Here is a 24,769-nt window from a genome sequence, read left to right as displayed (position 1 = left end):
CACTGATCACCTGACCTCCATAAGCCTGTACTCTGACTGTGGACCACAGTGATGTTTTGGGTCTTTTGTAATTAGTGTCAGTTCAGAGCTAGTGTCCATTAGTCTGTGAAAGGTCTGATTCCCAATGCACAGTTATTCTGGCAAACAGCTGAAGGTCCTTTTGAGGAAGGCTTGGAGAAAGATTAACAGTATACATTTTTGGCACCGTACCAGGGCCCTTTCTCAAGGGGACCTGACCTCCCCTTTATGCAAAGGGTTCTGTGTCCATAAACTGGCTCTAGTCTGAGACTTGATTAAAGGACCATGACTCTCTTTTTTTATGATGTAGGCTAGACTTTTGTTTAAGAACGTTTCGGCTTATCAAATCAAGTAAGATTTAGTAGGCTTTCCATCTATTTTTTCACTTTTAGGAACACCATGATCCTAAAACACTAGCAAGGAACACTAGCCAATACCATAGGTCTCCATGAATCTGGCTATTCTGATTGCTGCTTTTGACCTTGCTTTTGGCAGTCGAGTACTGCCACTTGGTCCCTGCTGCCCTGAGACCCAATTACTCCAATTGCATTTAGATTTCCCAAGTCAGTAACTGCTATTCCCATTTAAGTTCTGGCCTGCAGAGAAGAGTGGTCCTAGAGCTCTTCAAGGATGTTGTGGCTCTCCTCACAATCTGTTTCTAACAATATGGGTAGAAGGTACATCTTCTGGACCCTTTCGGTGTGTGTGAGTAGGTCTTAAATGACAAATTGACTCTAGCATTCCAGTCTCTCTAAGCCTTTGAACCTCTTTCTCTGTGTTAAACTGAGGCATGCCTAGCATTTCTAATTCGCTCACTGTGGACCACCTTTTGCTCCATGTTTCAGTCAACCAAGCAACCAAACTGCCAGAGCTCTTTCAAATTCCCCAAGTTGCAATATTAAATGCAGTATTAAATATCTGCCAAGTGAGCTCATATCAATAAATTCAGCCTGATTCATAACTTCATATTCTTTTCACCATTATCCCATACCCTAGTGTCCATTCCTACACATGTTTTTGGGATTTTTGTATAAGTTAGGAACTTAGGTAGTTCTTTTAGAGTGTAGCACACCTCTTCACAGATTTCACTTCCTATCACACTTTTAGCTGCCCGCTGGAACTTGAGTTCAGTACAGGCATACCTCATTTTAGTGTGCTTTGCTTTACTGCACTTCAAAGATAATGTATTTTTCACAAATTAAAAGTGTGTGACAACACCACGTGAAGCAAGCCTACCAGCACATTTTTTCCAACAGCATGTACTCACTTCATATCTCTATGTCATATTTTGGCAATTCTCACAATATTTCAAACTTTCTCAAATATTTCTGTTATGATGATCTGTGATCAGTGATTTTTTTTTTTTTTTGAGACAGAGTCTCACTCTATTGCCCAGGCTGGAGTTCAATGGTGCAATCTCGGCTCACTGCAACCTCCGCCTCCTGAGTTTAAGTGATTATCCTGCCTCAGCCTCCCAAGTAGCTGGGATTACAGGTGCCTGCCACTACGCCCAGTTAATTTTTGTATTTTTAGTAGAGACAGGGTTTCACCATGTTGGTCAGGCTTGTCTTGAAGTCCTGACCTCAGGTGATCCACCTCCCCCGGCCTCCCAAAGTGCTGGGATTACAGGCGTGAGCCACCGCACCCGGCCGATCAGTGATCTTTAATGTTACTACTGTAATTGTTTTGGGGCACCCAAACCAAACCCATATAAAACAAGTAAACTTAAGTGATAAAACGTTATATGTTTTCTGACCCACTGATCCCCCATCTCTCTCCTTTTCCACGGCTTCCCTAGCATGAAAAGTATTTCCACTGTATGAATATACCATATTTGGGTTATTTGTTCATCAGTTGAGGAACATTTGGGTTGTTTCTACTTTTTGACTACTATGAATAATGCTGTTATGAACATTTATGTACGAGATTGCGTGGGAATGTATGTTTTCAGGTCTCTGGTATATACATAGGAGTGGAATTGCTAGGTCATATGGTAACTATATGGTTAACTTTTTGAGGAAGGGCCAGACTATTTTCCAAAGTACCTGCAACACTTATATTCCACCAGCAGTGTATGAGTGTCCACACTTCTTCACATCCTTGCCAATGCTTGTAATTATCTGTCTTTTTGATTATTACTATCCTAGTTGGTATGAAGTGGTATCTGATTGTGGTTTTGATTCACATTTCACAGGTCTAATGGTGTTGGTCTCTTTTTATTTGTATATTGAACATTTGTTTATCTTTTTAGAAGAAATATCCATTCAGATCATTTGTCTATTCTTAAATTGAGCTATTTGTCTATTTGTTATTGAGCTGTAAGAGTTTTAAAAATATATATATTCTAAATATAAGTTCCCTGGCAGATATATGGTTTGCAAGTAGTTTCTCTATTTTGTGGAATTGCCTTTCACTCTCTTGACCGTATCCTTTGAAACACAAACTTTTTAATTTTGATGAACTCCAATTTATTTTGTTGTTGCTTGTGTTTGTTGTTATATCTAAGAAGGTTTTGCTCAACCCAAGGGAGCAAATATTTATTCCAATATTTTCTTCTAAGGGATTTATAGTTCTAGCTCTATATTTAGGTCTGTGATCCATTTTGTGGTATTTTTTGCAGATGGAGTGAGGAAGGGGTCCAAATTCATTTGTTACATGTAGATATCCAGTTGTTTCTACACCATTTGTTGAAAAGACTAGTCTTTCATCATCAAATTTTTTGGACACCCTTATTGAAATCAATTGACCCTGTATACAAAGATTTATTTCTCTAGTCTCATTCTATTCCAGTGATCTATGTATCTATTCTTACGCTACAACTGGACTTCATTTTCTCATAGGTAAAATTCAGGAAACGAGGGTGTTGCTCTATAAGGTTTCTATGGTTTCTTTGGGCTCTAACATCATCTATCATAGCAGAAGAACTACTGTGAGCTCTAAAGAACTACCCCCAAAGCGTCCCCAGTGGTCCTAGTGGCATTTTTTTCTCTTTCTTTTTGGCCTAAAATTTCCAGAGTGACTTTTAAATTTGAGAAGATAATCTATTATGTCCAGAAGGCAAGACTTCCCACTTTATATTTTAATCCTTATACATTAACAGAAACAAGTTTTTCATATTAGCTAGTCACCTCTTTAGAAAGCACAGAAAATAGGATGCTCTTCAAAGGATTTGAAGCAGCTACAACAAAAGGTAAACATATAATGAAGATACTTAAATAAGAGAGAAAATTCAAGAGTTGAATAAAAAGACAATGTTGAGGAGAAGGAAGAATGTAAAAGGCAGGATAGAAATAATAGATTTAAAGGAAAACCAAGGCTAAGAGAAGCTGCTACTATTAATCAAAAGCCTTATCTCTGAGTGCTCTGAATTCAAGGTGAGAAAGAAAAGAAATAACTCTTATGGTGTAGTTAGAAAAGACAACTAGTTCATCAAGAAATACTTTTACCAGTTCTGAATTCTACAAAAATGTATGCTGTGTACATTTAATATGATTTTGAATAAAATAAATGACACTATCTTTGATTACTAGCTTATAAATTACATAAAATTATTTATATTGGAACTTAATATAATTTATTACTGATAAACTTGTAAAATTGTAGGTGATTCTTTGTTAAAACTTGAATACTGATATCCAGGCATATCATTGTTATAGTTATATGAGTCAGTACAGGAGTAAAACATGAGGAATACATGGCCACTGTATTCCTTAGTCTCCTTTCAATTATCAATAATCTCAGCCAGAGATTAGGAAGCATCTCTAAAATATCTAATATGAATCTTTAAAATTATAATTCTCATTCACAGACAGCAAAACTAAGTAGTTATTGAGCAATAAATCACTTGTTCATATGGCAGAATAAGAATGAATGCCTGGTGTCCTGAGATGGTCCTAGGATAGTGTTTCCTGAACCATTCTCCGATTTATTCAAAACTACTTTATGAACAGTTGGGAAATTAGATGACTTGGTCTGTGGCAATGAAGTACCATTTCCCAACATAGTTTATTTTTCTGTAAATATTTTATTTTACTACTAAGAATAAAAGAAATTGCTGTTATATAAGTGGCACAGATTGGAAAACATTGGTCTGATCAAAGTTTTATGATAAATATCCTTGCTTTAATTGTAATTAATTGATTAAAAACACAAATGAGAAGCAAAGAGAAAAATGTACAAAGCAATAGCAACATATCCAATTTTGGGCCTAGCAATTATAATTATGGGTTTAGAACATCCAATCTGACTTTGAGATAAATTTACTTATAAGACTTCCTACTACCAATTCTGTTCTTTCTTTTTTTATTCATAGAATTGATAAATAACCAATAATTTTCTAGTTATATTTGCCTTTTTTTCCTATAAATCCTCACAGTAGGACTTGTAGTCCTTCATTAGTATAATCAGGCTGCTGAAAACTTTAACCCAGTTATTCGTCTGTTGCCTGTCTTTTCCTCAATTTTTGTTTGCCCTAAACCAAGACACCATTTCAAATTAAAGTCTTCTACTATAATGTTAAGTTAGATGGGGGGGAAATATCTTTGCATTAAGGACCAAAAACCACATGGCAATAAAGTAGAGTGCATGAGGGCCATAGGCTTGCATTTTTTGAAATGTAATTTAGTTAAATTCTATTTTTGCTGCCTATAACATTGGCTAGAAGGGTTGGTATATAACAGTGTGGATATTAAAAACTGTAGCTTGCAAAGTTACTTGTCAGGAAGGCTTTCTTTTTAAAAGGAAAACAATACAATGGGTACAACAAGTATCTTAAGTATAGAAAGAGGAGGCTTGGCAGGGTGTCTCACGAGTCTGTAATCCCAGTATCTTGGGAGGCCGAGGCGGGTAGATTGCTCAGTCCAGGAGTTCTAGACCAGCCTGGGCTACATGGTGAAACCCTGTATCTACAAAAAAACCTAGCCAGGCATGGTGGTGTGCATTTGTAGTCCCAGCTGCTCTGGAAGCTGAGGTGGGAGGATCACTTGAGCTGGGGAAGGCAGAGGCTGCAGTGAGCCAAGAACAGAGTGAGACCCCACCTCAAAAAAATAAATAAAAAAAGAAAGAAAAGAGCAGTATCAGTAGGAGTTGGGATGGTTAGGTTTGAAAGGTTTAAAAAAATTTTTTTAAATAACAACTAAGTATTATTGTTGTAGTGCTTACTTTGTGCACTACACTCTTCTAAGGACTTTGCATTCCTTAACTCATTGAATCTTCAAAAGAGCAGTACAAGTTATGTACTATTAGTATTCCAGTTTTAAAGATGATGAACTTGAGGTACAAAGGTGTTAAATAACTTGTCTAAGTTTACTTAGCTCTTAAAGGTCAAAGCCAAAATTTGAACCCAGAGGTCATACTCTTACCTGTTCTGTCAACATTCTTTCCAAATGTGCTCCAGAAAACCTGGGGCATAGTGAAGAACTTGTAAGACTCAAAGGACTTTTACATGTGTAAAGAAGGGAAAGAAGTTTCTTGAAGAAACAGAAAGAAATGTATTAATCAACATATATGAAGTCATATGCACCATCTTATTTAATCTTTCACAACAGAATGGTTAGTCGTGACTTTCCTCCATCTGTACAAAGAAGGAAAGCAAGGTTCAGAGAAGTGGGTAACATGCCGAATATATGTTGGTAGGTTGAGGTGGATCTTGAGTTCAATCTCAAACTTAATTCCAAGGTCCATGTCCTTTTCACTGCAGAATGCTATAGGATAGAAGTCAAGGTAGAATTAAGACAGAAAAACTGTCCTTTCAAAAGAAAGAACAGTTTATGGTTGAGAATGTGTATAGTACTTGAAGAGTTAGAAAAGTGCATGTAGCCAAATGATGGAAGATTTTGTTGCCATGTATGATAGGGTAAGCAATATCAAATGCTATAACAGATAAGTGCCAAATTCTCAGAGGTCTCTCTCTCTCTCTCTTTCTCTCTCTCTTTCTCTCTCTGTCTCTCTCTCCTCTCTCTCTTTCTCTCTCTCTCTCTCACACATGCACAAACACACACACACACACACACCTTGTTACTCTCATCATAGGTCAGAGAAGATGGTGCCAATCAGGCAGCCTAACACAAGGTCCTGCAGGGGCCAAGGGTCTTTCCATATCGTGGACCTGCCTTTCCTTCTAAGGCAGAAGGACCTGCCTTAGAAATTCCTTCTATTTCTAAGGAAATAGAACCTCACTGAGGTTCTATTCATTAATTTAATAGAAAGAAAAAAAAACTTAAGTGAGAGTTTTTTTTTCTGTTTTTCTTTTATTTATTTATTTATTTATTTATTTATTTATTTATTTATTTATTTTGGCTAGTCTTAGAAGTGCATTCTGCACTTCTAGCAGCATCCCACTGGCCAGAACATTTGCTATATAGTAAAAGTGGCATTAAAGAGAAAGAACCCAGTAATGAGGCTTGGTAATGGTCCCCAAAAGAGAGATTAGAGTCAGGAAAGCTTTACAGTATGAGGAGATATTTATTTAGTACATACGATAGGTCATGCTCTGTCTGAGCCCTGGGAATACAGCATGTAACACAGATAAGGTCCTTGCCTTTAAACAGCTTACATCCTGAGAAGGGGTGAGATGGAATAGACAATAAAGAAATGAACAAACGAGCAAGCAGACAACATCCTTTCAGATAACAAGTGTTTTGAAAAGAAAACAGAGTTCTGAAAAACAGGATCCTGGGAGAAAGGGATGCTACTTAAGATTGGATATTTAAGGAGTACCTCTCTGAGGATTGACATTTTAGTCAAATAGTGAGAGCCAGCTATGCAAAGATCTGTTGAAACAGTATTCTGAGCAAAGAAAACCTCTGGTCCAAAGGCACAAGACTGGGGATTAGCCTGGTGTGCTGAAGGAACTGACAGGTCAGTGTGTCAAGAGCCCCTAAAATAAGAAAGAAGGTCAAAGTTGAAAAGGGGTTTGATCATGAAGGTGCTAGTAGGCCTTCATGAGGAGGCTCAATTTTATTCTAAGTATACTGAGAATCCTCCAGATGTTTTATTCTGGAGATGTTTATTCCAGATATTTATTCAGGAGTTATATGATTTAATCATCACTCTCACTTCCTCCTGAAGCCTTGCACGACCATTCCAGAATATCATCATCATCCCCTTCTCTTTCCATATCATGGGCCTGCCTTTCCTTAAATCACTGAGGTTCTATTCATTAGTTAAATAGAAACAAAAAGAAAAACATATCTTACATGAGAATTTTATTGGCTAGTCTTTGAAGTGCATTCTGCTCTTCCAGCAGAATATCCAGTTGGCCAGATATCCCATAGCAATTTCCCTTGCTTCAATCACATTGGTACTTCTGGAAGTATGGATATGCGATCTCCTTAACTGGAATGTAACCTCTTGAAGAGCAGACTTATATTTAACTTGTGGCTTCCTCAGTAACAAACACAGTTCCAAGAAAACACTTAGGTCTTGAGTAACTACATGAATAAATGAATGATGAATAAATAAATAAGGAATGAAAAATAGTTGAAGGAATAGAGAGCAGTATCCTCTTGTATTTGGAGTCTACAACGTGCTTTCACTTTTACTGTGTCATTTGATCCACATGGGCACATCGAGTTCATGGGGGAGAGTTTGGTAACTGCACAATTATGAGAAGCCAGAGATTAGAAATCAAACAGAAATGAAGATGTTAAGGCTGAGCACTGAGAAGAATAATGGAACCACTTTGGAAATAGGGGATCAGGAGGTAAAGTCAATTTGGAGTAGGGGAGGGAGGTGGTGAGAGAAAGTTATGTTCTGATTCAGCTGATGAAAGGCAGAACCAAGTAGAATGCCCAGTAGGCAAGTAATTAAAGGTTAAGTTGTGTGATGCAGACAGAAAGAGCTGCAGGAGTTCAGATAAATCTAATAAAGAAAATGGATTTGGGACTGAGGAATGAGAATAGACACTGAAGTCGCAAAAAGTTAGACTGCTGGGTATAATGACAGAAAATATTTACTGAAAATAACTGGATATTGGGAAAAAGGACAGACTAAGTAATGGGAAATAGATATCAGGATATATTAATTAAGATAAGACATCAGAAGTAAACCATAGAAGAAAAAACTGAGGAGCTGCCGTCTTCCATTTGTTTAATTAAAAAATGAAATTACTGCCCTACTCACAGTGCTACTCACTGAATATTTCCAATTTCCTACCTCCAAAACAGTGGACATAGGACTGTGTTATGGGATGCTGCTTCCTGGCTACTTTGCAGTTGAGGACACTGATGTGTCTGGTTCTAGACTGTGACCTGTGGCTGAATGTTTGATTGCCAATACAAAACTCTGCAAACTCTCCTCTTTCTGACATCATAATTAGCAGTGTTCAAGTAGGTGACTGCTTTGTCATCCAGGGTCCCTGGGTGATATAGAGCATAAACAAACAAACAAACAAAAAATCTTTGTCATTTTAAGCCACTGAGATATTGAGGGTGTTTGTTACTGCAACATAACATTATACCCTGACTGATGCCCTCAACATCAGTGCCCAGTAAGAAAGGATGAATGTGGAGTGAAATTGAATCCTGTGACAGGAAACAGTGGGGAAACTAAGGATCATTAAAAAAGGAAGAGACGTCAAGTTGGCAAATGATACTGACCAATCTTCTAACACACTTATCCCCGAAGGCCTTGCAGGAGGATAGAACTGGAAACTTCACGGCAGGTGTGTTTACCTACCCATCCATGCCCCCTCCAGTGAAAAGCAGGATAGGGCAACTCCTTCAGGATGATGGAAAATGCCTCAGACTGGCTGGCTGTGTCACTGTCCTTGACTTCTCCTCACAACTAGCATGACAGGTTGATGTGGCCGAGCGTCAGAAAATCGAGAGAACAGTTAGCAGTGCTTCCAGGTCTTCAGAGCCACAATGCCTATGACAAAGGAGAAAATGAACCAGAGACAATCATAACCAAAATTATAAAGTAGGACAACAATTTATAAACAGGAGAGAGCAAAATGCTTGATTGGGTTCTGACAAGAAGAATATATTTAGGAAGATAAAACCAAGCTTACAAGAATAAAGCAGAAATTGATTTTCCATATAGGACCTACCAATGTAGAGATTAGTAAAAGGAAAACAAGACAAAAAAGGTAAATCCATTTTTGTTCCTACAATGTGCAACATATTCGTGATTTTTTTTTCCCCATGGAGGAGTGATGGGAGAGTGGAAGGGAAGGGAATGAATATATTTTTCAGCTCAATCTTTGACTACTTGTCATAACCTAACTTTAAGTTTTAGGATTTATACTTAACACTATATTGAGATTGTTATTTTAACTGGAATTCTAAGATTTGTGAACTGTAAATGAAAAATATACTCATTAAATTTTATTTTTTCTTGATACTGAAAATCATGTTTATAAAAAAAGGATTTTTTTTTTTTTTTTTTTTTTTGAGACAGAGTCCCTCTCTGTCACCCAGGCTGGAGTGCAGTGGCACGATCTCGGCTCACTGCAAGCTCTGCCTCCCGGGTTCACGCCATTCTCCTTCCTCAGCCTCCTGAGTAGCTGGGACTACAGGCGCCCGCCACCACGCCCAGCTAATTTTTTGTATTTTTTAGTAGAGATGGGGTTTCACCACGTTAGCCAGGATGGTCTCAATCTCCTGACCTCGTGATCTGCCCACCTAGGCCTCCCAGAGTGCTGGGATTACGGGCGTGAGCCACCGCGCCTGGCCAAAAAAAGGATTTTTTAAAGGAGAAAGAGGTGCAAACCTCTTTAGTTAGTAAAAACTAACTAGAGAATTCTCACTAACAAAAGGCCTTGTTACCAGGATAGATGGTCAATTTGTGACTGAGTTGTAGCCAAATCATAGGTGTGGGATAATCACACTATATCAAAATTTAAATGTAAAAATCTGCCTATCTTTATTCATTGACCATGAACCAAGAGCTCCAGTCCTCCTGGTCATATTTAATAGGGAAAAATATGTTTGGATGGATTGATGGATGGAGGGCCGAACAGATGGATGTATGGAGAGATTTATCTAATGAGGCAGCTTGGTATTTTGAGAGAGCACAGGTTTTGTGTAAAAAAAAAAAAAAAAAAAAAAAAAAAAAAAAAATCCAAACTGGTTTTTTTGTGCTAAAAGCAGTCTAATTAAGAGCTGAGCTGCTAAAATCAGTTTGCTTGGCTTAAATTTTGGTGTGTCCACTTACTGCTGTGTGGCCTTATGCAAATTTCTTAACCTTCCTGAGTCACCAGGTTCTCATTCATATAAAGAGAATTTGAACATCTATTATATGAAGTTATTAGGAATATACGTAATAACTATCATTAATCTCAGTTTTCTTTGAATTGCTTATTTAAAGAAGTTTATCTCAAAAGTATCTTTGCCTATGTCTTAAACATTTATTATTTATACTGATTTGGAGGAACGTATTTGTTCTGTCATTATTGATTACCTGTATGATAGTGTCTTAGTTCATCACAGAAATTCTTTATCTGACTGCAAAGCAGACACTTAAATAGGCCATGCATGTTAGCACTTATTCTACTGGGGGCTTGAGGTGAGTGGGTATTAACACAATCAAACCAATTGTTTGGGTTTGTAAAAACAAAATTAGTGCTTTAATCTATTTTTATACTTTGAATACTAGTGTAGGTATTAAATAAAGAGCTTAAACCAAGAAAAACCATACCATCCTGAATCTTAGGAAGGTTACTTTGTTGTTGTTAGAGAAAAAAATAACAGGTTTATTTATAATATAAAATTAACAGCAATTGTTCAGAAAGACGACTTTGTTTGCTACTCAAAAGGACCCTGTGAGTGTTCCTATCCTGATTTTGCTGATGAGGAAACGGGGAGAAACTGTTAGGAGGTACATTCCTTACACTATGTCCTATGGCTGATAAGTGAAGGGGGCCAAGATCTGAACATAGGCATTCTGGCTCCAGAGCCCAGGCTTCTCACTACCTCATTAAATTGCCTCTCAAATAATCATACTGTGTTAAATGGGCTGGATGGGACCTTGGAGATCATATAATCCTGTCTCTTTGTATTACCGCTTGTAACTGTAAAGCAGAGAGAAGTTAAACGATCTGCCCAAGGTTATACACTTCCGTCTCTTTCCCAACATAATAACACACTCTCATTGAAACTCATTTCTAGGATTTATACAAACTAATGGCAAAGTCATGACATTTTTTAATTGAATGCCCAATAAAAGAATCATTTTCATCTTGTTTTACCATCTCATGTCCATGAGTAAAATGTTAAAAACGTGTTGCAAAGCCAAAAGGGTCCTTATCTTCATTAATAGCCTGCTTTTTTATAGAAGGAGGAAAACCATCCCTAGGCTGAGTCTGTTTTAAATGGAATAAGTGTGTAGTCATTTTCTTGGTGAAGAGAATCTCTGAGGCATTAAGGGAAAAGATGGCACATCTGACCTTCTAAGTCATGTAACTTCAACTTAGACAATATATGACTTCAAGAAAAGTATCATCTTTCCTATAGTTGCTGGTCTTATATATCTTATGAGATCCTTCAGGTCACTTCACTCTGGTTTCAGGTAGAAAACCAATGGGGCGTGTTTCCAACAGACCAATCAATTTTATTTTTAACTGTTAAAGTATTTGTTGCTGTTCCATCAATCTTTTACTCTTGCTTTAGTCAGACATTAGAGAGGATGATTATAAGTAAGTATATTATCTGAATGATCTTCTGATTTCAAAGTCAGGGATTATTTTCCTTGAATGTTTAAGTGGTCATCTCTACCTTTTCCAAAGCCAGAAAGCAAGAAAGGCTGTGGGTCATCTTCCTTGAAAAACTACATACCACAGCTGAACACAATTTAAAATTGCAGCCATTAGATTAAGATCTCTCTCAAGGGTTCTACACAAGGGCTCATTTTGGTGTTTTATATAAAGGCCCAGCTCCCTGACTAACTTTTTGACCTTAGTTGAGTTACCTAATCTGTCTGAACCTCAGCCTCTCTACCTGTAAAGTGGGAGAGACAACAGTACTTACCCACAGGATTTTTATAAGAGTTAAATCCTAAAATGTATATAAAATTTTTAAGACACGACTTGATGCTTACTAAATCTCAGATGTTATCTTTGTGAATTCAGCATTCAATTACAATGCACTTATCTAGTTCTGAGGCTTCCGTTTTTATCTTTAGGCATATTATGGACAAATATTTTTGCCGCTCTGATTCTCATGCTCCAAGTATTCATTCATTTATATAACACATTCACTGACTGTCTGCTAAGTGTCAGGCATTGTCCCAGGCACTGGAGCTACAAAGTGAGCAAAACAGATAAAAAGTTCCATTATTGAGCTTACCTTCTATTAGGAAAACATGATAAATAAGTAAGCATATACATAGTTTAATATAAATAAATGCTCAGGTAAAAAAATAGTGTAGAAGTGAAACAGGACTTATTAGGGTATATTGGACAAGAGTGTTAAGGAAGTGGGTCATGAATATTGCAGTTTCAGATAGGATGACCAAGGAAGGCTTTCCTAAGGAGGCAATATTTTAGTAAAAATGTGAAGGAGATGAGGAAACAAACCCTATGACTATCAGATCATTTCTGTCCCAGATCACAGCAAACATTTATGTAAGCACCAACCACATGCACTCTATTTTAGGTATCTGTTTCTTGACTCTGTATGTCCCAATTTAACCCATCATCTCCCCGCCCCGCCCAACCTGCAGTATTTCTGTTCTATTCTTCTAATCATGCAGGCGAAGAATTAACCATGCCATTGCTGATGCTTGCCTTCCGTTCCCCTGTCCGTGCATGCCAATGTCCATCTACTCAGCTGCTAAGTCCTAAAAATTTATCTCCACAGTTCTTTCACATTTACTGTATTCTTTTTGTTTCTGTTGACACCAGTGTAGTTCAGACCCATAGTACCTTTAACTTGACTATCTTAATAATCACCTCACTGATGCATCAAAGGCCAGCCCACAGTGATCAGTTCACTCTTTGTAGACATCCATGGGCTTGTCAGTTCACCATTTCAGAATCTTCAGCAATTCCCTGAATCAAAATAACAACAAAAGAGGTTGGGCAACTCTGTGGCTTGTCAACAACATGCGGGCTCTGGGTCAGCTCACAGATTCCTTTGGCCTTCTCATCATTGAAACAGGAAGGCTACAGCAAGCACAAGCAGCACAATAACCAAAGGCAGAAATGAGTAAGCCTCTGTATCAATGAAAGCTTACACTTTGCTATCACCACCAACCACAGCTGATTTCTTTTCATCACCATGGTTGTGTCACATATGTGTGCTTATAGCAATCATGGGAAAGGGAACACCAATCAACATGCTTTCCCTCAACTCATGACCTTCTAATATCTGAACAGATTCAAGGATTCTTTAGCAAGGAAGAAAGGGAGCAGAAATGGCTTTTGGATGGGCAGCAAATAATGTCTGCCAAATCCTCTACTGAATTAACTATTGAGTATGATATGCAAGCCTTCTGAGAATAACCTTATTTTTCCTTCTTCAACATGGTTTAGTCAGTATGTGCGCTGGACTCTCTCATCTCCATGCCCTAGATCGGTTTGTCTCAATGTGTGGTCCAGCGACTAAGATATTATTTGCCTTTTTTATTCTCATTCTTACACAAATGCACAGTGGAGTTTTCCAGAGGCTACTTGATATGTGTTCTTCAACAGATTCAATGAAGAAGCAGGTATAGAATCCAGCTTTGTTGTATTAAGCCAAGGATTAAAGGGGTTTTCAAAAATGTACACAGTGCCATTCTTCTCACTGAATTTATTTTTAGAAAGCATATTCATTTTTTTAAAAATGTTATCTATATCAACATGCAATGGGTATGTTATTGTTTCTAAATCCATCGATAAATACAAATTTTAAATGCTTCAACTGCATTTTCTAATATGATAAATATCAATATGTATAGAATGCATAAATAAAAGCTCTTTGGGGTCTTCCAATAATTTTTAAGATTATGATGGGGTTCTGTGAGAAAGTGGTTTGGGAAATGTTGTCCTGGCCTAGATTACATAGCATCTTCTACCTGTGATGCCACTTCCTCCATCACGAAATGCTCATCCTAAAAGATTTAGGTCAGAGGACTCTTCCTCAGTCCTTGGGAGGAAGCTCTCATTCCACTGAATCTCAATGTATTCCTTTTCTATTGCTGCATTACAAATCATCCTACAATTTAGCAGCTTAAAACAACCATGTTTATACCTCAGAGTTTTTGTGGGTTGGGAATCTGGGTGTGGCTTAGCTGTGCTTCTGACTTAGGGTTCCTCCTACAACTGCAATCAAGATGTCAGCCAGGGCTGCAGTTCTCTCGAGGCTCAGCAGGGGGAAGATCCACTTGCAAGCTCACTCATGCATCTGCTGGCAACACTCAGGCTCTTGGTGGTTGTTGGCCAAGGTGTCTTGACAAAATGGCTTAAATTCCCTCCCTTCCCCCAACCCCTAAGAAAGAAATGGTAGGTAGAGAATGGACGTGGGGGGAGGGGGAGAAGAGGTGGATGCCAGAGTATTATTTTTATAATCTAGTCTTGGAAGCAACATAGCATCATTGTGGCCTGTTATTTGTGGGGCCCAATGCAAAAGAAATATATGAAGTCCCTAGTTCAAAAAGCAGGAAGAAATTCCCTTAAAGGGTTTTTTCTTTCCTCTGTTGGTGTCTTTTTCTTGACTTCCTATGGTGATTTTTACTTGCTTTGTCATTCTGAGTAGAGAAAGGTTAAAATTTTAAATAATTAGCATAATTTTACCATTCATTTTTATATTGTACTATGCCAGGTTTAGATGCAAATATAAGAGCATCTAATTTTTATATAGAATCACCAAAATTACACAATTTGTATCTCATAGCTTATACATTCATGTGTATTTCAGTCTTACAAGAATAGTGGAAACTTACACAAAACGAATTTAACTGTTTTTATTGCACATCATGATGCTCACGCATTCTACCAACTCTGCCTACCTTTGCTTGCTGATAAGAAATGACTGAAAGGAAAAGAAAATACAGTCTGCCCTGTCTTTTTCCACCAGTGTCATAATTTTCAGTATAAATGGTTGGCTAATCCAGGGAAGTCAACTTCCACACATCCAGGGAAGTCACACACACACACACACACACACACACACACACAACAGTATGATAGCATTCCTTGGTCATTCGTATTTCTCAGGACATTATTGCCATCTTTCTCTGTGATAAACAAGCTCTGGTTTGAACAGAAGAGGCATCTTGTTGGGGCAATCTGCTTCCTCCTTACTTACTCATAGAAGTAATGCACTTGTATTAGTCTGTTTTCACACTGCTGATAAAGACATACCCAAGACTGGGCAATTTACAGAAGAAAGAGGTTTAATGGACTTACAGTCCCACATGGCTGGGGAAGCCTCACAATCATGGCAGAAGGCAAGGAGGAGCAAGTCACCTCTTACATGCATGGTAGCAGGCAAAAAGAGAGCTTGTGCAGGGAAACTTCCATTTTTAAAACCATCAGATCTCATGAGACTCATTCACTATCACAAGAACAGTGCAAGAAAGACCCCCCCCCCCCATAATTCAATCACTCCCACTAGGTTCCTCCCACAGGAGAATTACGGGAGTTACAATTCAAGATGAGATTTGGGTGGGGACACAGCCAAACCATAACAGCACTTACCTTGTACTTGCTTTGAGTCTCACAAGTTCCCATGACTCATGGGGTCACCAGAATCCTGCGCTTATGAGGCACTGAGAACCATCTATGTGAACAAGGTGGCAAGGGAAGGAGGCAGACACACATATTGAACACGGCTCACGGAGCTCATGCTCTGATCCATTGTCTCACTTGACTTCATTTACAAAATTCAAAGCTAAAATGATTAAGAATATCAAGTTGATGACAACAGAACATTAAACCAAGTTCAGGACTCTGTGTGCCCTGTGTGCATTGGTCACATGCCCGTAAAGCCAGCCCTGCCCATCACTTCTCCTGTTTTACAAGAATAGTTACTAGTTACAGCCCACACTCAAGGGTAGGGCATTACACAAGGGCATGAATACCAGGAGGCAAGACCCTTGAGGACCATTTTAGATGTTGCTGCCACATCCAACATCATCTTTCTGTTTTGACTTGTTCTTTTCTTTCGTATACTCTCTATATAGTTACTCATGTACATATTATTTTGTATACTGTTCTATGTGATAATCTCCTTAAGGATAGCGCTCCTCTCTGATATATATCCTGACATGCCTTTATCATATGTAATATACAGCACAAAGCAAGGACTGAATACATGCTTTTGGAATGAATGAATAAGTGAATTAATGATGCAGTGGAACTTTGATTTAAATTCTGGTAATCAGTCTTTGTGAAAAATTATCATAATGAGAAGCTGACCTTAATATTTTCCTCAAATATTGCAAGATTAAGACTGTCATTATTATTTCAGATCCTTATTTTTGCACAAGCCACATATACTGATTTCTCTTTATTCCCCCTTGTCATGAACTGTCCTCCCTCTAAACATGGATTTTTTCTGACCTCTTAAAAAATCTTATTTAAGTTATTGTTAGGGGTGAATTATTGTACTTGAAAAGAAAATTAATGATACAAGGGACAGCTGGAGAATATCTGGAGAAACTGTTCCATTGGCATTTATATTTTTATTTTGGACTGCATCAAAATGGCAGGGGAGCTACGCCCTTTTAATGGCTTGCACATGTGGTCAGGCATTGTGTGAGCAAATAATGCTTCCCAGTGCTTGTATTCAATTTTCAGAAAAAGAAAATAAAAATGAACAGAAGTCTTTGTAGATCTAAGCATTTTCTTCAGTTTTCTTCTTCGGTCTATCCCACAATGCATAAGCTTTCACTTCTAGATCTGTTTCAAGGGTCTTTTATAATGACAGAAGCTAAGTCTTTGTTTCCAAGTAGCAGAATACAGAATGCATCAGTGTGCCATTTAAGAAAAACTGTTTTGTCAGTCTTGTTTATGCACTCAAGATAATACAGTGTTTTAAAAAAAGGCTGGACTCAACCTCTGCCTGTTTATTCAATATAAACAGAAGCATCCCTTTTGACGTTGTAAGGACAGGATGTGTGCTAATTTCACCAAGTAAAAGCCACTGCACTTGGCCACATAAATCCTTGTCTAAAGCAACCTTGCTGCTTCACAATATTGTGAAAGTGCACATAAAGGATGATAACGATGATGCGCATCAAATATTAATGTGCATTGACACACAGTCATCTATTACAGCAGGAAAGTACCCACAGTGAGCTGCTGTAGGGTTATGCCTTCCTTCACCTTTGTCTTTACACTTGAGCTTTCCCTCCACTTCCCATACCTAAGTAAAACAAAGCACTCTGTACCCTAAGGAGCAACTCCAGGAAGGTCTGGCAGCAAAGTGACTGGTGGCCTGTTTAGTTAAAATAAAACGCCTATTGGGCTAATGTGTGATCAAGAGAGGAATGACATTTATTGTTTCAGGTTTATGATACTGTGAACTGAGCAAAAGTGAAAGCCACTTGGGGGCTTAGGGTGGGGAGGGGCGCACAGGGGCAGAAGTTCTCAAGCAATGAATTGTACTTTTTTTCTTTACCAGTTTCTTCCCAGCATGTTAGCAATAAATGCATTGTCTTTTTATCATGTTTTATGTAAGAATGTATGAATAACCAAGCAACAAGTCAACTCCGCAGTTTAGAAATAAATGTGTTGGTTAAATAGTTCAGTCAGGGATGTGTTTTTCTCTTTGTATTAAGCGGCAAAAGCAGCTGTGCTGTATCTGTGCCCTGCATTCAGACATTGCATCTCCCCCTTGTGGATCAGGCCCCCTCGAGCTAGCACCCATCCCATATCCTGCTTCATTTTAGAATAGTACCACACCTAAATAGGAAGGAAGCACCAGGAATCTGTTTATGCAATTCTAAATCTTCCAATTTAAAAAGACATATGCCAAAAAATCAACATATTGCTTCCAGACAGAATTTTTTATTATTATGGCACATCTACAGATCTCTTCCCATAGAAAATGCAAGTACTGAATTTTATACCCCACGATAATATGCTGAAGCAGAAATTTTGCTTTTTGCTACACAGAAAACAATTTCTACACTTTATAAGTGATGCCTAAGTGAGAGTTGCACCAACTTCTTAGATTTCAACTGTGCTGTTTTCCATGTCTTCTTATGAAGCAAGTTTGGGTTTTTGGTTTTTAACAAGAACGCTATATCATTAATTAAAAAAAAAAAAAAACCCTTCTGTTAGCTGAATTTTCGCCTCAGATAAGACCTTACCCAGCATCGGCTTAACCAGTAACTTCACACTTGGTTGTAGGCTCATCCTTCATCATCCCCGATCAATAATTCAAAAGCTCAATAGAAATGCTTTAAATTGAAATTGAACACACCATTAACAGTCCTAGAAAAGTGGGCATCATTCAAACAAAACAACCATAGGCACTCTCTCCATCACCAACACAATGCTTGATATAGCTTGAAGTCTGGATTCCTCACTAACTGCCAATGCATTTCCCTCGGATCAATTACTTAGTCCTGAGTGAGTAAACTTCTGATCACCTCCCTTCATCTTGGCATTAGTCTATTTCCTTTATAATAGGCAACAGTATACCTCATTCATTCCCTTTTTGTTCGGGCCTCTCTGCTTTTCGTTAATTTTCTCCTGGCCAACCAGCCAACTCTGGCTCCCTGTGGTTATAGGAAATTATCCATGCAATGAACTTAATTTAGAAAACTCTGCTGCATAAAGAGGTGGCAGAATTATTCTTCTCATAGTCCAGTCTATGTTGACTTTCATGCTACAGCATTTCAACAGTCACTGACATAGAAATAGATGCTTAATTTAAAATGTTTTTGCAAAAGTCATTGGACGATTGATAAATAAAGCCGAGGCTAGACTCCAAATAAAGTGCTTAAAAAAGTAAAATTCTGGCATTCATCTTCCTTATCCCTTAATGGGGAAAAACTCTCATGAAACACCAACCATATATGTACTCCGAGAGTATATATTTTAAAACATGTCTCTATTATTAGAAAATGTGCCTGCTATGCACACTTAAAATAGGTGAATTCTAACTCAAATTTTAAAATTTTACTGTAGAATAATTGTTTTTAAATTTCATTCAGGAACTACCAGTGTTCTCCACATGCCTGGCACAGCTCTATTCTATACCATGCTAACATAAGGAAGCATTTCACTTACTTTGATAAATGTTAAAGCTTCTCTCTTTCTGCTTATGAAAGAACAAGAATCCATCATATTTTTAAAAGCAAAACAAAAAGAACAAAATACTGAAGGCCACTGCCGAATTTTTTACAATATACAATTTTATGCTATATATAAATTGAAATAATGTGTTGGCATAATACAGCTTGTGTTGACTTAATGCAGCTTATAGTAGAATGAAGAGTGAGAAGTATCCATAAAATATAATTCTATTTTAGTATTTATGATAAATCAACCATGGAAAACCCTCATCTGTGGGAAATACATTCAAAATTATCACATGAATAAAGAAATATGGGAATATTGTGCCTTAGCAATCATAAAGATATGCATAGGAGATTTGTGACTGTCACAAGGAATATCTGTGAATTTGTCACACATTCATCCCCAAACTGTCCCCTTGGCAGTGTTCTTTCACAGAATTCCAGAAGAAACACTCTATTTAGTGTTAATCTTTCTTTAGCATGCCTTTTAATCACTTTGAAGCTTGTGATTATCTTTAATCAATGAGAGTTGCTAAACCTTCATCCAATGAGTATAGTCTGCCCCCAAGTCAGGTGATCTAAGGATAATAGACATATCACTAAAAAGGAGCTATAGAGGTGATGAAAGGAAAGCTCTCCCAGTTTAATTCTGTGTCTGACTAGCAGCCCTAATGAAATTTTCCCAACTAATAAAACAAATAGAAACATAGATAGAAGATAAACAAGCAGACAGACAGAGATATGAAAAAGTCAAATTAGCATAAGTGCAAAGCCAATAAAACTGGACTTAAAAATTTAATCAACACCCTCCATTTCTTTGTCTACAGAAACAAAGAGTGCCCACCCCTACCTCTAGCCTATTTTGAAGAACGTAAGGACAAACCAATCAAAAACTGTGCAGCCTTTCCTTTATAGATTGATGTTGCTTTTGGAGAAAAAAATAATATTGTCATCACCTTTCTGTTTCCCATGAGTTGTCACCTCTCTCTCAAAACTCAGGCAGAAATTACAGTTCCTAGGGTATAATTAGGCATGACATAGAAATAGGAAGTACCTGGTGTTGATGTAGTTCCCACAAGAAAAAAATGCTACAGGCAGAAGAGGTACAGAATATAGGCAGAGTCATGGATGTTGAGAATATCCATGATTGTAGATTTGTGTGTACTCAATCTATTCATGTCTTAGAGGGCAAAGGCCAGCCATTTTAGATAAAAGCCTAGGCACTCGGCTTTGAACTAAGAACTTTGTCCATCAACCTGCCAACATAGACAAATAAGGGAATATGGCCAGTGTGCAAGAAAACAGAAAATAGCATAAATCACAATCCGTACAACTTGCATATTGGCAAACTAGGTTTAGGTAAATCAGGACTTATTCAAAGATGAATAAGCAAGTAAAAAAAAAGATAAAAAAATCTTCAATGTCTTTTCTATCTTCCATACTTCACAATAAAAGGAAATCAAGCATAATACTTAGTGTGAATGATTGGGAGATACTTACTTCATAAGCTTATTGTAATAAGATAAAGAATGTAATTTATCTAGAAAGCACTTAGCACAGCTCCTGGCAAGTAGTAAACGTCCAATAAAGAGTAAGTATTATTATTATTGATAAACAATTGAAACTAAAGAGATGACTCAAAAACTGCTTTCCTGAGACCGAGTAAATCCAAAAAACAAAAACTCAGTGCAGATTAAAAGAAAAAATCTCAGGCAAAATCAGTGAATTAGTGAATAGATGCCCACTCCAAGATATATCGTAAAATAAGATTTTAATTATAAAGACAGAGAAGAAAAACTGACAAATATCCAGGTACAAAGAAACACTTTGCTTCCTCTATCAGAAGGGTTCTACCAAAGAAACAAAGCCACTACTAATGTTACAAAATTAGGGATGTTTCATGAGAATCAGCTCCTACACGTTTGTGAGAGCTGCTAAAGTAATAAAGTAGAACATGGTAGGGGGTTGCCTCTGCGTGTTGAGTTGGTCCCAAAGTCACTATAGACTAACAGGGTTATTAATCAGGAAGAAAAGTTGAATGTGAGTCAAGGACAAACCAGAACATGCAAAGACAAACTGGACCACATATCTCTCTCTCCTAGCCTTCAACTTCAATGATGAGGATGACCTGTAGAAGATGAAACCTTTACTATGAAGCTGCACACCCAGCTGGGTTTGGACTCAGAGAGGCTTATGGAGGAGATCTAGTGGGAGCTTGAGATGCTGCAGGCCTCCCTGCTGCCCCACACCAACAACTTGAGGCAGCAACAGATCAGCAGTGATCAGTGTGATCAGCAGGTGCACCTGGCACCCTCCATAGATGTGCAGAGACTAATGGGTATAGCTTCACTTCCAGACAATTCTCTTATGGCCAACACTAACCCAAAACCATGCACAAGGGGATTTCTGTGAAATGCAGTTGCAACTTAGATACCTATAAAGGAACAAAAATGAGAATGACCTCAGGCTTCTCTTCTACAAATCTTAATTCCAGGCAACAATGGAACAATGGCAACTGAATTATGAAAGAACTAAGCTATGAGCTAAGGACTTAGTTCCTGTATTTGATTTTTTTGTATTCGAAGACATCTATCCTCCTTACTTCAGCTCACACAGATTTTCAAAATTCCTTAGATTTCCCACACCTCCATCTGCCCCTGCTCCTTTTCGGTTTGAAGTTCTTCTCCACAGCCCAATGTTACCATCTACTATGATGCTCTTGGGGCAGTTCTCAAATTCACACTTTTGCTTGCGTCTTGTCACTTAGTTATGGCACATGGAGTCCTGCATGTTATTCTATCACTCTACCTTTCTATCTCTTCTTTCCACTTCGGTTCTAGCCACGGTTATTCTTTAAATTGCTCTCAGGTTTACTATGGTCTCTGTTCTTTCAGTCTGGGGCCCACACATACCACAAAATCAGTACCTAGGAGGAATGGTAGAGTCTGCTTTGAAAGATAATTCTCTTGTGTCTGTTTCACCCTTTGTCTTTTTCTATATCTTCTCATTTTCTATATCTTCTCATTTTTCTTACTTTTTCACATTTTATTCTATTCCCTTTCTTAATTTCTATACTTATTTAAAGGGAGAAAGTACTCTGGAACCTTCAATAATCAAAATTCCGTTTTCTTTCTTTGATGTTCTGCTTCAGCCTAGTTCTTCTAAGAGCCCTGTGATCAGTTCTTCTAGGAAAGTGACTGGTAAAATCAAAGAAAATTGAGTAAGTAAGTGTCCTCAACCCCAGAGTAGTATTGGTGTGAGAATTTAAAAAGAAAGACAACACCTGTGCTTGCAAAGATACAGTCTCTCTTTAAGATGTAAGGGAGGACTAGGTATTCTTAAACTTTTTAATATGCTTTTCAAACTATTCTGAATGATCAGTGCTTAAGAAAAACTATTAAATAGATAAAGTGTTGTTGAGTATTACACATTTGAGAGGTCACTTTAAAATAGAACAAAAGTTCAAAAGTAAAACAAGAAATGTATTTTGCCCTTAAAGTATTAGCATACAATTCAATATGCTGTTGAAAGCACAGACACAGAGATGGTTGCAAGTCAAATGAAGGTTATATTATAATTGATACTTTGAATTGTTAAGGAGAAGCAAAGGTGAAATGGAATGCTTTTATTATTATTTTTGTTGAAATCTTATTAAAAACTTTTAATGGAATGCAAACTAGAGACCATCTTCAAGGTCTCAAGTTAAATTAGATATGCAGCCATTAATAGTATCCCTTACCATAACACTTTTTGAAAATAACTTTCCCAACACAGAGATGGGCTAATGCATTTTCTAACTTCTTTGTATTTTCTTTGCTATTTCAGAGAAATTCATGAGCTCAAATGATATAAGATATAATCATCATACTTACTCCTGATTCTCAAATATAGTTGAAAATATCTGGATTGCAATTTATACTAAGTATATACATATATATAAAATGAGTAAATTTAGCATTATAATTCAGTGGTTTGCAGTCATGTTTAAGTGCTTGAGCACCTGAAAATCTTGATATTTGTTGAAAATGTTCATGAAACAATGACATTTTAATTGAACTGAATTAGAAGGAAATTCACCTGCAGAAATATGACTTTTTGTATGTATGCAAGTCTCTACACATAAAAAGTAATGATTCATAACATATATTTGAGAATTAACATATATAAGATTTGCCTTGCTTCTTACATATTCTTGGTTCATTCATTTTGTCAAATTTAGCAGCACATGCCACTAGGCAAATTGAAGAACCAACAATACTAGAGAAAAGAGGGTAGGGAAGAAAAACTTACAATTCAGAACAATTTCTTTTTTAACTTGTTTTCCTCAGAGCCTGGAAAAAAGCTGTTATTATTTTATTTTAGTGGCAGAACATCTTGGTTGTGCTCCCAACAGAATGGTTTCCTAGAAGCATAGTATGAAACCTGCTATTTTAGTGTGTGTATCTGCTCAGACACATTTCTGAAAGAGAACACTTTATCTATGTGAGCAAAGAAAAATAGTATAACTGCAGTAAAATTTTCACATTATGAAACCTGAAGGCCTTTAAAATAATTCTCATCATCCAAAACCAATTCTCCATGTAGTGTTCTAATCATTTTGAACATAGTTTACATATTATTCTAATTATTTGATTAACCGCGTCTGTCCTATTGAATCACCATCCAGTGCCTTTTCAATGCCCTTTATTCTTAGTAAAGAAAAATGTGCAAACTTTAATATATCATCAGGAAAAGCCAACGCAAAATACAAGGACCCTGAAAGAGAAAAAAAAAGACAACATTTAAAAATGTAATATTTTGTGCATGTTATAATCATCATTTCAGAGGAAGGAAGCAATTCTAAAAACAAATTTTCAAAGCTATTTTTACATTAACATTATTTTTTCTAAATGTGCATCCATTATAGTAGAGTTATCTTTTCCTTCCTTAAGCTCAGAATTAAGTCAATTTCCTGGTATGCAATGTGGCTTTATTTTTTTTGTTATTTAAATTGTTTAGCCAAAGTGAGATCAGCAACTACTTATTTATATGTTTGAGGGCACTGTGAGCTGAAATAACAAATTTTGTATAACTTATCTAAGTAAAAATATTTATAATACTTCTCAATAATGATTCTAATGAAGATGTATTGAGTAATTTATTACCATCTTTTATGTTTTAAGAGTTCTGATAGTACAAGTTAAAAAAAAATAGCCTACTTCTACTCTTTTACTGAAATCAAATAGATGGCGTGTGATGATTAACATAAAAAAGAACACATTCAACATAATATATTGCGATAGTGGCAGTCTAATAGAAAAATAGCAACTATTTATTTACTTTTATTTATTCGTTTTATTTATAATAGATATGTACAAAATGTAAAATTATTTCTAAGAAGATTTTTCTTTAAACACCAAGCATTACAGTAGATGTTCTCTGAATGTGTGTAATTGAGAATAACAATACTGTATAATAATATGATTGTGGCTAGAAGGAATTTATTTGATCACATAAGTACAGCAAATTAAGAATAAGATCTCAGCATATCCTGGCTACTACATAAACATAGCAAAGTTATTTTGCTACCTTGAAAAAAATA

The 24,769-nt window shown here is 36.9% G+C and overlaps 1 protein-coding gene and 2 long non-coding RNA genes across 4 annotated transcripts in view; 1 reads left to right on the top strand and 2 right to left on the bottom strand.

The window, feature by feature from the left end:
* Positions 1-24,769, bottom strand: part of LOC134756666 (uncharacterized) — a 123,434-nt gene that overhangs the window by 2,944 nt on the left and 95,721 nt on the right. Inside the window, exon 2 of the long non-coding RNA XR_010129655.1 lies at positions 8,695-8,886. This is a non-coding gene — a long non-coding RNA (uncharacterized lncRNA). The remainder of the gene's footprint in view (positions 1-8,694; positions 8,887-24,769) is intronic.
* TMEFF2 (transmembrane protein with EGF like and two follistatin like domains 2) overlaps positions 1-24,769 on the top strand; it is a 244,285-nt gene that overhangs the window by 151,160 nt on the left and 68,356 nt on the right. The window lies entirely within an intron of this gene.
* On the bottom strand, positions 5,530-8,408 carry LOC134756665 (uncharacterized). Of its 2 annotated transcripts, XR_010129654.1 has the most exons (4): positions 8,173-8,408; positions 6,736-7,448; positions 6,496-6,574; positions 5,530-5,720 (listed from the first exon to the last, which is right to left on the bottom strand). It is a non-coding gene; the product is annotated as an uncharacterized lncRNA (long non-coding RNA). The 2 variants fall into 2 exon arrangements; XR_010129653.1 differs by having other exon boundaries at positions 6,496-7,448.

The sequence above is a fragment of the Gorilla gorilla genome, chromosome 11 (genome assembly GCF_029281585.2).
Source record: "Gorilla gorilla gorilla isolate KB3781 chromosome 11, NHGRI_mGorGor1-v2.1_pri, whole genome shotgun sequence".
Lineage (NCBI taxonomy): Eukaryota > Metazoa > Chordata > Mammalia > Primates > Hominidae > Gorilla > Gorilla gorilla.
The sequence above is the reverse complement of the archived record's forward strand: the minus strand, read 5'-3'. Positions and strand labels throughout refer to the sequence as shown.